Genomic DNA, 13070 nt, shown 5'->3' on the forward strand with positions numbered 1-13070 from the left:
AAGAGGATAGCCCTTTATGTATGACAAAGCTGCAACTCTTTATTTCCAGATTTCTATTTCTCTTTTTACTTTATGATTTGTGTTTTTAATGCAGAATTTAAAAATATTTGTATGATGTCATATACTTTAGTCTTTATTTTATGGCTTCCAGTTTTTCTGGTAATACTTAGAAAGGCCTACTCCTCTATGTGAGGAGTATACTACAAAATGCATCTTATATTTTATTCTAATACTTTTATGATGTAGTTATTTACTTTAAAAATCTTTAATTCTTCTCAACTCCATTTTGTCATAAGTGTGAGGTAATAATCCAATTTATGTTTCTTCAGCATGATTATTTACTTGCTACCATTTACAATGCTATTTTTTCCCTGCTGATATAAAATGTAGAATGGTGTCCAATGGACATATCCTAATAATCACATGGATTCTGTTGACCTAAAGAAAGAAACTGAGGCAAAATTAATATAGGCAATTTATTTGAGCCAGGGTTGAGAACTGCAGGCTTAAACACACTTCCAAGTTGCCTTGGGGAGTACTCCACTCAGCCTTTGTTACAGGAAGGTGTTTTAAAAAATGTTTTCCTTTTGGCCGGGTGCAATGGTTCACGCCTGTAATCCCAGCACTTTGGGAGGCTGAGGCAGGTCAATCACGAGGTCAGGAGATCCAGACCATCCTGGCTAACACAGTGAAACCCCGTGTCTACTAAAAAAAAATACAAAAAATTAGCTGGGCATGGTGGCGGGCACCTGTAGTCCCAGCTACTCGGGAGGCTGAGGCAGGAGAATGGCGTGAACCCGGGAGGCGGAGCTTGCAGTGAGCCGAGATCGCGCCACTGCACTCCAGCCTGGGCGACAGAGCGAGACTCCATCTCAAAAACAAAACAAAACAAAAAAAGTTTTCTTTTTAATTATTATGGATATATACTAGTTGTACGTGGGGGGATGGTTAATGGGTACTAGCAGGTTTTTAAAGGCAAAAGGGAAGAAGGAGTGGGCTGATACCAAGTTGTCTGACAGGAATTCTCGTTGGTTTATAGAAGTAACATTGATTAGTGATTGGCTATACATCATCAAACTGAACTATAGGGTATGAGTTATGGTGTCTAGCACATGGCATTCTATGGTTAATTGGTGTCAGTTAGTCTAGAGCCTGCATAGCAAATGGCTTCAAGAGATAATTATTTAGCTCAAAGGGGGAGTGAGATGTGACTACTGTTACATGCCATCACAGTTTATGCCTCTCTGGGCCTAAATTAAAAGGAGCTTGCATTCCTCAGATAAAAAGTTTTTCTTTCTCAATTCTTAGATCTAAAACATACTTTTCTTAGAATTTAATAATAGCACAGGATGCCTAGAGCAAAATCAAGAACCTCCTTGAAATCTAACCATAATCAAATCAGATAAATGCAAAAACAGTATGATGATTGATGTTTCTGTCTGGTCAGAAATACCTAGTTGCAACACTAGCCATATTCATCCATTTATTTCATCAAAGTTTTGAAGAGTCTTTTGTCATATTTTAACCCCCTTAAATGGTGGTGTGGGACATTTAGCTCACAACAACATAGTCCTTCTAGGAGAGCATCTCTCACCTCTTCTGAAGCCAAGATACCTTTCTTCCATGACTGCAGAGGAAAAAATTTACACATCTTTTCTCCCCAAAAGACACAAAGCTTCTCCTTTTTCATTGCATTAGTTGATTAGTCTCACCCAGTTTGTCATTCAGCCTCTCAAAGGAGTGACATTTTCTTCCACTGTTCCCAGAAAAGAAGGGCACAATAACAATTCAGAATATCTCTGGTACTTTCCTTCTGAAGTGACATATCAATTCTATTCATACTTGTGCTCTATCAGACTTCACCCATTCATTGAGTTGAAGACTAGTACTACTGTGGGGACTATGGAGAGAGAAGAAGAGAGGAATAAATCATAATCTTCTCTCAAGGAACTCACAGTCTAATGAGAGCAGAAAAGTAAACAGTAAAAGTAAGGCCTCATAAAATGTGACAAACAGTATCCAGTTGACACTTGTCCTGACAACTACATGGATCCTTACACAAGGTGCTGTGGGAGAAGTGAGGAAAGTCACCTCCACTGGACTGGGAATTCACAAGGACTTAAAGAGGAGGAGACGTTAGCAATGTCTTTAATGATGAATACAAGTTTGATGGGTAAGTAAGAAGGAATAAATGGGAAAGAAGAAGAAAGAAGGGCATTCCAAAAGCAAAGCAACAAAAATATGCACACATGAATGCAGGCATGAAAGAGCAGCATGTCTTCTAGGTCCTGTGAGAAGTTCAGAATGGCTGGAAAGATAGGGTCTTGGGCAGTGAGTGAGAAGCAATGAGTCTTTAGGGGTGGATGGACACCCCTTGTATGTCCTTGTATGTCTCCCTGAGGAGTTTGTACTTGATACTGTCAGAGAAGGAAGCCAGTGAAACATGTTAAGGAGGGAGTAATATGGTTATGTGTCATTTTTCTTTAAAAAATCACTTCAAGGTGTGTTGCACTTTTGTGTGTGTGTGTAAAAGTCCCTTTTAAAATCTGGTGAAGCCTATATATTACTTCTCAGAATAATGGTTTAAATTCATTGTTTTAGAAAAGAAACCAATCATATTGAACTATAACTTATCAAAATATTTTAATGTGGGATATAATAGAAGCTGACAGCACAAAAACTTATTAATAACATAAATAACACCACCTAGTACAAAGTACTATCATAACTTAAAAGTAGTGATAAAGCATAAATGAGATACCTGCAACAACTGCAATTTGATATCAGATATTTGTAACTTTTGTTAGTGACATGGTCACTGATATTATGAATAATTCTCTCATTTCAAACCTACATTTAGAATGGAAAGGTGCTGGTGCCTCTGACGCACTGAGCATTGGAATTCTAGAATGGAAAGATGTCAAATTTCAGTCAAATGTAAGTCGAAATAAAGATGTAATTTTTCCCATCCAATTCTCAGATCCTCTGAACTCTATATACTAGTATAAATAAAAGAGACTGGGGGTGGGAATGGGGACAAATGAATTTAATTAGAAATGACCAGTCAAGGGGAGAAGTGATAAAGGTCTGACTGTTAATAGCCACTATTAGTTGGGCAATTGTTATATTCCATGCATTGTTCAAAGTGTTTTCTATGATCATCTTATCTGCAGAGGTAAGGCTATTATTATCATATTTTATAGGTACAAACAAACAAACAACAAATCACAGAGAACTAAGAAACTTCTTTCAGAATGGGAGTGGCCAAGATGGCTGACTAGAAGCAGCTAAGGTGCATGACTCTCCCGGAGAGGAACGGAAGGAGCAAGTAAATACAGCACCTTCAACGGAAACATCCAGGTACTCACACTGAGAATAATCAAGGAAACAACTTGACCCACGGAGAATGAAGAAAAGCAAGACAGGAAAATGGGCCACCTGGGAACAACACAGAGCCAGGAGAACTTCCCCCACCAAGGGAAGCAGCGAGTGAATGTGCGACCGTGGGAAATCATGCTTCTCCTAACAGATCTTTGCAACCCCTGGATCAGGAGATCTCCTTGTGAACCCACTGCACCATAGCCTTCAGTCTGACAGACACAGCTATGTGGAGTCTTGGCAGAGCAGCCGTTCAGGCAAGCATGGAGACCCTGGAGCCTTAGATACTCAGGTTTTCCGGCAAAAGTAGCTGCAGCTCTGGCAAAGTGGGAGTTTAGACCCCCGTACATACTCCTTGGAAAGAGGCTCAATTGAGGCGGATGAGCAGTGACAGCCTGCAGGCCCCATTTCCATGGCACCTCACAGGATAAGACCCACTTGCTTGGAATTCCAGCCAGCCTCTGGTAGGAGCATCGCACCTCCCTTAGAATGAGCTCTTGGAGTTAGGGGTGGGCTTCCATATTTGCTGTTTGGGTGCCTTAGCCATTCCAGCCTTCAGGATTTGAAGAGTCCGGGCCAGGGGAAAGGGATCCCCAGCACAGCACAGCTGCTCTACCAAAACATGGCCAAACTGTTGCTTTCAGTGGGTGCCCAATCCCATTCCTCCTCGCTGGGCAAGACCTCTCAGCCAGGGCCTTCAGCCATGCCCCAACCATGTTCTACAGCTGACAGAGATTTGAAATCCCCCTGGGATGGTGCTTCCAGAGGGAGGGGTTGGACCCCATCTTTGCTGTTTGGGTGACTTAACTGATCCAGCCTTTGGGCTTTGGAGAGTCCAAGCTGACCAAGGATAGAAGGGATCCCCCAGCACAGCACAACTGCTCCACCAAAACATGGCCAGACTGTTTCTTTTTTTTTTTTCCTGATCCCATTCCCCCTCATTGGGTGGGACCTCCCAACAGGGCCTCCAGCCACCCCTGCCAGTGTTCTCTGGCTGATGGAGATTTGTAACCTTTTTAGGACAGCACTCTTAGAGGGAGGGGAGGGCTACCATGTTTGCTGTTGAGTGACTTGGACATTCCAGCCTTCAGGCTTTGGAGTGTTTGATGCAACTGGGGGCTGAAGTGGAACCCCAGTGCAGCACAGCTGCTCTACCAAATGTGACCTGACTGCTTTTGTAAGACGGTCCTGGATCCTGTTCCTCCTCGTTGGGTGGGACCTACCAACCAGGGTCTCCAGCCGACTCCTACATGTGCCTCTGGGCCGGCAACAGGCCTGTCCCTCCCTGGGACAAAGCTCCCAGAGAAAGGGACAGGCTGCCATCTTTGCTGTTTTGCAGCCTTCCCTGGTGATATCTCCAGGTACTGGAAAATATGAGGTAAGTAGGGACTGGAGCAGGCCCCAAGCATACTGTAGCAGCGCAACAGAAAAGTAACCAGCCTATTACGTGGGTGCCCATTCTAATATCTCCTCACCAGGTAGGTCCTCCAGGCCTGGGCCTCCAGCAACCCACCACCAGAGCTATCAAGCCAGTAGCAACTTGGCAACTCCCTGGACAGAGCCTCTTAGGGCAACTAAAAGCTTCTCTGCCACTGCCTCTGCAGTGGAACTGCCCTTGACACCCTTGGACTAACGAAGGAGCAAAGACCCAAAATGTCTTATCCACACCTCAAACAAGCTGCAGTTAAGCCAAGGAGATGCCAGTCTATTTCCCGTCTCTACTAAAAAATACAAAAAACTAGCCGGGCGAGGTGGCAGGCACCTATAGTCCCAGCTACTTGGGAGGCTGAGGCAGGAGAATGGCGTAAACCCGGGAGGCGGAGCTTGCAGTGAGCTGAGATCCGGCCACTGCACTCCAGCCTGGGCGACAGAGCAAGACTCCGCCTCAAAAAAAAAAAAAAGAAAAAAAAAAGACAAAAATAAAGAAAAAAGAATAAAAAGGAATGAACAAAACTTCTAGAAGTACGGAATTATATAAAGGGGCCAAATCTATGAATCACTGCTATCCCGGAAAGGGAGGGAGAGAAAGCAAACAACTTGGAAAACATATTTCAGGATATTGTCCATGAAAACTTCCACAACCTTGCTAAAGAGGCCAAAAATCAAATTCAGAAAATACAGAGAACTCCTGCAGGATACTACACAAGAAGATCACCCCCAAGACACATAATCATCAGATTTTCCAAGGTCAAAATGAAGGAAAGAATGTTAAAGGCAGCTAGAGAGAAAGGGCAGGTCACCTACAAAGGGAACCTGATCAAGCTAACAGCTGACCTCTCAGCTGAAACCCTAAAAGCCAGAAGAGATTGGGGGCCTATTTTCAACATTCTTAAAGAAAAAATCTTCGACCACAAGTTTCATATCCAGCCAAACTAAACTTCTTAAGTGAAGGAGAAATAACATCCTTTTCAGAGAAGCAAATGTTGAGGGACTTCATTACCACCAGACATGCCTTACAAAAAATCTTGAAAGAAGCATAAATATAGAAAAGAAAGATCACTGCCAGCTAATACCATAACACACTGTCACACACACACCAGTGTGTAAAGCAAACACACAAACAACTAGTCTAGGGGAGAAGTGATAAAGGTCTGAATGTTAATAGCCACCTTAATTGAGCACTTGTTATATTCTATGCATTGTTCAAATACATAGCACTAAAAGCCCACATCAAAAAGTAAGGAAGAGCTCAGATTAACAACCTAACTTCACAACTGAAAGAATTAGAGGAGCAGGAACAAATCAATCCCAAAGCTAGCAGAAGATGAGAAATAACACAAATCAGAGCTGAACTGAAGTAAATCAAGACACAAAAAACCACTCAAAAGATCAACTCCAGTTGTTTTTTTGAAAAAAATAATAAAATATACCATTAGCTAGACTAATAGAAGAGAGAAGATCCAAATAAACACAACTGGAAACGATGAAGGGAATGTTACCACCGGCCCCACAGAAACAAAAACAACCATCAGAAACTATTACAAATACCTCTATACACACAAACTAGAAAACCTAGAAGAGATAGATAAATTCCTGGACACACATACCCTCCCAAGACAGAGCCATGAAGCAATTGATTCCCTGAACAGACCAATAACAAGCTTAAAAATCAGTAATAAATAGCCTACCAAATAAAAAAAGCTGGGACCTAATGGATTCACAGCCAAATTCTACCGGATGTACAAAGAAGAGCTGGTACCATTTCTAAAGAAACTGTTCCAAAAAACTGAGGAGGAGGGGCTCCTTCTCAACTCATTCTATGAGGCCAGTGTCACCCTGATACCAAAATCTGGCAGAGACACAATAGAAAATGAAAACTTCAGGCCAATATCTTTGATGAACACTGATACAAAAATCCTTAAAAAAATACTTGCAAACCAAATCCAGCAGCACATCAAATAGCTAATCCACCATGATCAAGTAGGCTTTATCCTCAGGATACAAGGTTGGTTTAACGTATGCAAATCAACAAATGGGATTCATCACATAAACAGAACTAAAGACAAAAACCACATGATTAATCTCAATAGGTGCAAAAAAGGCTTTCATAAAATTCAGCATCCTTTCAACATAAAAACTCTCAATAAATTAGGTATTGAAGGAACATACCTCAAAATAATAAGAGCCATCTATGACAAAGCCATAGCCAACATACTGAATAGGCAAAAGCTGGAAGCATTCCCCTTGAAAACTGGCACAAAACAAGGATGCCCTCTCTCACCACTCCTATTCAACATAGTATTTAAAGTCCTAGCCAGAGCAATCAGGCAAGAGAAAGAAACAAAGGGTATTCAAATAGGAAGAAAGGACATCAAACTATCACTGTTTGCAGATGACATAATTCTATACCTAGAAAACCTCGTAGTCTTGGCCCAAAAGCTCCTCCAGCTGATAAACAACTTCAGCAAATTTTCAGGATGCAAAATCAATGTACAAATATCACTAGCATTCCTATACACCAACAACGGCCAAACTGAGAGCCAAATCAGAAAGGCAATCCCAGTCCCAACTGCTACAAGAAGAATGAAATACCTAGGAATACAGCTAACCAGAAAGAGAAAAGGGCTGTACACTGAGAATTACAAAACACAGATGAAATCAGAGAAGATACAAAAAATAAAAAATAAAAAAAATCCCATGCTCATGGGTAGGAAGGATCAGTATCATTAAAATAGCTATACTGCCAAAAGCTATTTACAGATTCAGTGCTACTCCTATCAAACTGCCAATGACATTCTTCACAGAACTAGAAAAAATAAATTTTAATTCATATGGAACCAAAAAAGAGACTGAATAGCCAAGGCAATCCTAAGCAAAAAGAACAAAATGGGAGGCATCACTTTACCTGACTTCAAACTATATACTATAGTGCTATAGTAACCAAAACAGCATGGTACTGGTTCAAAGACAGCCACATAGACAAATGGAACAGAATAGAGAGCCCAGAAATAAGGCCACATATCTACAGCCATCTGATCTTCAACAAAGCTGACAAAAACAAGCAATGGGGAAAACACTCCCTGTTCAACAAATGGTGCTGGAATAACTGGCTAGCCATATGGAGAAGATTGAGGTTGAACCCCTTCCTTAAACCATATACAAAAATAAATACAAAATGGATTAAAGACTTAAATGTAAAACCCAAAACTATAAAAACCCTGGAAGACAACCTAGGCAATACCATCCTGGACATAAGAATAGGCAAAGATTTCATGACAAAGACACCAAAAGCAAGCTTGCAATCAAAGCAAAAATTGACAGTGGGATCTAATTAAACTTAAAAGCTTCTGCACAGCAAAAGAAATTACCAACAAAGTAAACAGACAATCTACAGAATGGGAGAAAATATTTGCAAACTATGCATCTGACAAAGGTCTAATATCCAGCATGTATAAGGAACTTAAACAAATTTACAAGAGAAAACCAACCCCATTAAAAAGTGGGCAAAGGACATGAACAGACACTTCTCCAGAGAAGACATACATGCAGCCCGCAAGTTCAATATAAAAAAAACTCAATATCACTGATCATTAGAGAAACGCAAATGCAAACCAAAGCCACAGTCAGAAACCCTCTCACACTAGTAAGAATAGCCATTACTAAAAAGTCAAATAATAGATGCTAGTGAGGTTGTGGAGAAAAAGGAACAATTATACATCATTGGTGGGAGTGTAAATTAGTTCAACCATTGTGGAAAGCAGTATGGCAATTCCTCAAAGAGCTAAAATCACAACTACCATTTCACCCAGCAATCCCATAACTGGGTATATACCCAGATGTATGTAAATCATTCTACCATAAAGATGCACGCATGCAAATGTTCATTGCAGCACTAGTCACAATAGCAAAAACATAGAATTAACCTAAATGCCCATCAATAACAGATTGAATAAAGAAAATGTGATTACATATATACCATGAAATACTATGTGACCTTAAAAAAAGAACAAGATCATGTCTTTTGCAGGAACATGGATGGAGCTGGAAGCTATTATCCTTAGCAGACTAACACAGGAACAGAAAAGCAAATATCACATGTTCTCACTTTTAAGTGGGAGCTAAATGATAAGAACTTATGAACACAAAGAAGTAAACAACAGACACTGGGGTTTACTTGAGGGGAGAGGGTGGGAGGAGGGAGAGGAGCAGAAAAGGTAACTGTTGGGTACTGGGCTTAATATCTGGGTGTACAACAAACCCGTGTGACACATGTTTACCTATGTAACAAACTTTCACATGCACCTCCAAACTTAAAAGTTAAAAAAAAGAAACTTCATTCAATTCACATAGCTACTGTGAACCAAGTTTCAAATGTAGATTGTTTGACTTCAGAAATTTACAGTTTTCTGCTATTGGGGCAGTAGCAATGGTGGTAAAAGAATGTATTCGAAGCATGTGGAAGATAGAATGAGGCTGGGCACAGTGGCTCACAACTGTAGTCCCAGCATTTTGGGAGGCCAGGCCAATGGATCACCTGAGGTCAGGAGTTTGAGACCAGCCTGGCCAACATGGCAAAACTCCATCTCTACTAAAAATACAAAAATTAGCTGTGTGTGATGGCACGCACCTGTAAGACCAGCTACTCAGGAGACTGAGGCAGGAGAATCACTTGAACCCAGAAGGGAGAGGTTACAGTGAGCTGAGATCGAGATCACACCACTGCACTCCAGCCTGGGGGAGAGTGAGACTCCATCTCGAAAAACAAACAAACAAAAAACAAAAAGAAAAGAAGGAGGAGGAGGAGGAAGAGGGAGGACTCTACAAATAAACCCAGGCGAAGTAGAAAGTTTCTGTAAAATATTTGCTACCCAGTGTTTTCCTTTTTGGTAATTCTTCCCCCTCCTCTCCAGGTAGACTTTTGGTCATTAAGGATAAGCCATGGGGCTAAGGCCTATTTCCCCTGGAAAGGGAGAAAAAGCACCACCTAGTGTATTTGGATATAATATGATTTTTTTTTTCCTGGGTTGGAGAAAGTGAGAGGGAGTGAGAAAGTGAAAAATGTTATAAGGTGTCTTTGCTCCCTTTTGGGGGATCAAACATGGCTGAGGGAGAGAGTTAGAGAAGAAAACCCAAACAACTCTAAGCAAATCAAAGATTATTGAGGATGGTGCCCTGATTCCTGTGTAGTGTGGAGTGTCAGAAAGCTCTGTGAGAATTCCTCTGCTTGAGTTGACATAGTCCTATATCTAATATGGTGCCAGAGTGCTTGAGTATCAATGATGAGAATGCCTAGACTAAGGGCATCTACACTAGATCCTGAACTCTCCAGATGGTTTCTAAGAAAGTATCTAAGAGCCACCAGGTATCCAAGAGGGTCAGTTTGTTGAACAGTCTGCTGGACTGGCCACTAGGTTTAGACGTGGATGACAAGGTACAGGGACCTCATAACTAGGGGCAATAGCATGGTCATCAACAGCAGGTGCCAGCACAGTGCTTCCCAAAATTAGGTGAAGCCAGCAATATTTCAGTGGCTACTCCTATAGGACACTCAGTCAGCAGGGAGCCCAGCTAAATTAAAGCAGATGCATCAAGGCAAGAATATAATGCCCTTAAAATGAAGCAAAACAAACCATCTCAATAAGAAGCCTGTGAGGGCCACATCACCCTTCTGCAATGCCAGAGCTTCTCTGCTCCAAATTTATCTTAAAAGCAACATGGGGGTGGAGGGACACTTCACATACTTCATATGGGTGGAATCATACAGTATTCATCTAAAAAACTCCTAAATTTTCATTGTAAAACAGGTAACTTTGATCAGCAAGCTCAAGCATTTTTCATCTTTAGAGGGAGTAGAGTTTTATTAAGACGAGATCAGTTAAAGTAAGTAAAGAAAGACATATCTCTTCAATCCTAATTTGTGACTATTATAATTGAACCCCAGTAGATGTGAGAACACACCATGGATCCTAAGAAAGAAAGAATTATTAGTCTCTGCAGCTTGACTCTGGCTTAAGAGCAACATGGGTATCAGCTGAGCCTCATCTCTTGCAAAGCCAACATGGCTTCGAGTGATTTTCTTAGTCCTTTTAAACTGTTCTTACCTTCCTTATTACCAGTTGCAGGTACTCCTACCCTGGCTATGGAGTCTATACTCTAAAAATGTCCCAGACCATTGTATTTAGGAAGTGAGTTGTCTTGGCTTCTCTCTTTGAAACTCTCAACACTTCGAAAATTTAGAGTCCAAATAAAAGGACATCTCCTTCTAAGCTCTGTGTAGCATTTCTTTCACAAATTTTTGGCCCTGGCCTCAGATTGACTTAGATCTTTAATATAAGATTTACAATAACCTCATAATTTCTAAATTCTTGAATATCCCAGACAGATTCTGAATGGCATTTGGTGCAAATAAATATTACTGTGGGACTGTGTTCGTTACCTATTCTGGGTAGCTATGGCAAAGAATCAGATCAAGTCTTTCTCCCAAGAAACCAAGTCTGATTATCCAGGGGATATACTTCAAGAATGTCTGAGCCCTAGGGGTTGAGCCATTTCAGCTCTCATTGGAACTTTCTTTTAGTTCTAGGAATCATTAACAGCATCATTATCAAGTAGCTATTTGGCCTTCTCTGAAAATAAAGTGAGACCTCCGAATTCCTTGGTTTATTGTGTTGTGCCATAGATTTCAGAGACATTATAATGTAGAAATGCTGTCTTTTATAAATTGCCAAAATTTGGTTACTAGCATAGAGTAATTCCTGTGTATTTACATCACAGATTAGACAATGTTGCACCTGGCTAAAGCAGGCTATGAACTTAATATTTTGGGAAGCTATTCCAGCAGTTTTAACTTAATCTATTATGCTTAAGCGGTACACTAAGTAAAGACCTAGTCTAGGGCTTCATTGGGACACTCAATGAATGCCAGCTGAAAGTGAAATGTTGGTGATATATATGAGTCTATTCTACACGATACCAAAGTAAGAACTAGTAAAGCACCTTTTATTTTCTAATAAAATTGAAAATATGTCATAGACTTAAATCCTTTCAAAATTCTAATAAAAAAAATTACTACCAAAAACCTGGAACTCTTAGCTTAATCAAAGTGTTTCACCAGGATAAAAGATAATGCAATAATGTAATCAGATGCCATTATTTACACTTTCCTTCCCAAATCCTTAATGACAATGATATTTTTAAAATTTAAAAAGAATCCATTTTAACTCTACATAGAAGGTGCATTTCTTTAGAGGCAGCTTCATTTAACCAGAGAAATAAATCTTCTGGGATCTGCAGTCTTGTAAGATACAGCCTGATTTAAGTCCTGACTTTCCTAAATCTAAACATGCTGCAAAGATCAGGTCATCTATACTGTGCCATGGCCCACAGCCACATTGTGATTTGGGGGAGCATATAGTTGCCAAGGCTATACTGTAGTCTATCCAAGAGAACTCTGGCCAGGATCTTGCCAGCCATAGGCAGCCATATGTCTTGATAGTTGCCTCAGTGAATCTTTTTGCTTTGAGTAATAAAAATAACCAAGTATTTTAAATCAAAGATTTATTAGTAACTTAAAACTAATTTTTACAGAAATTTAATGCTAAAAAATTTGAATAGTTTTCTCAGTATAAAATTTTGGAAGTGCGCTGAATTTTTCACTGAAATAGTACACTACTTTGAAAAACAGTTTGGCTGCTTCTTATAACAATAAACACACCCATCACATAATCTAGCAATTCCATGCCTAGATATTTACCCAAGAAAAATAAATACATATATCCACAATAAAATCTGTTTGTGAATGTTCAGAGTTGCTTCACTCATAACAGACCATCATAGGAAATAACCTAAATATCTATCACCTGGTAAATGAATTGTGGTACATCCATAAAATGGAATACAACTGAACAACAACAAGAAATAAATTACTGATATACATAATACCATGAATGAATATCAAAAGCTTTATGTGGAAGAATCCAGACACAAAAGGCTGTTTGAACCCACTTATATGACATCTAGAAAAAGGCAAAATTCCAGGAATGAAAATAAATCAGTGGTTTTCAGGAGGTGGGGGTGGGTGAAGAGGCTGACTACAAAGTGGCATGAGGGGGCTACTCTCAGCACACAGCCCACAGGGTAGCCCTGCTATGCAGGAGCAGTGACAAACAAAACAAAGTGGCATGAGGGATAGTTTTGTAGTAATGAAAGTAGTCTATATCTTGAAGACAATCTTTTTTTTTTTTTTTTTTTTT

This window comes from Rhinopithecus bieti, unplaced genomic scaffold (genome assembly GCF_001698545.2).
Source record: "Rhinopithecus bieti isolate Rb0 unplaced genomic scaffold, ASM169854v2 scaffold_35609, whole genome shotgun sequence".
NCBI lineage: Eukaryota > Metazoa > Chordata > Mammalia > Primates > Cercopithecidae > Rhinopithecus > Rhinopithecus bieti.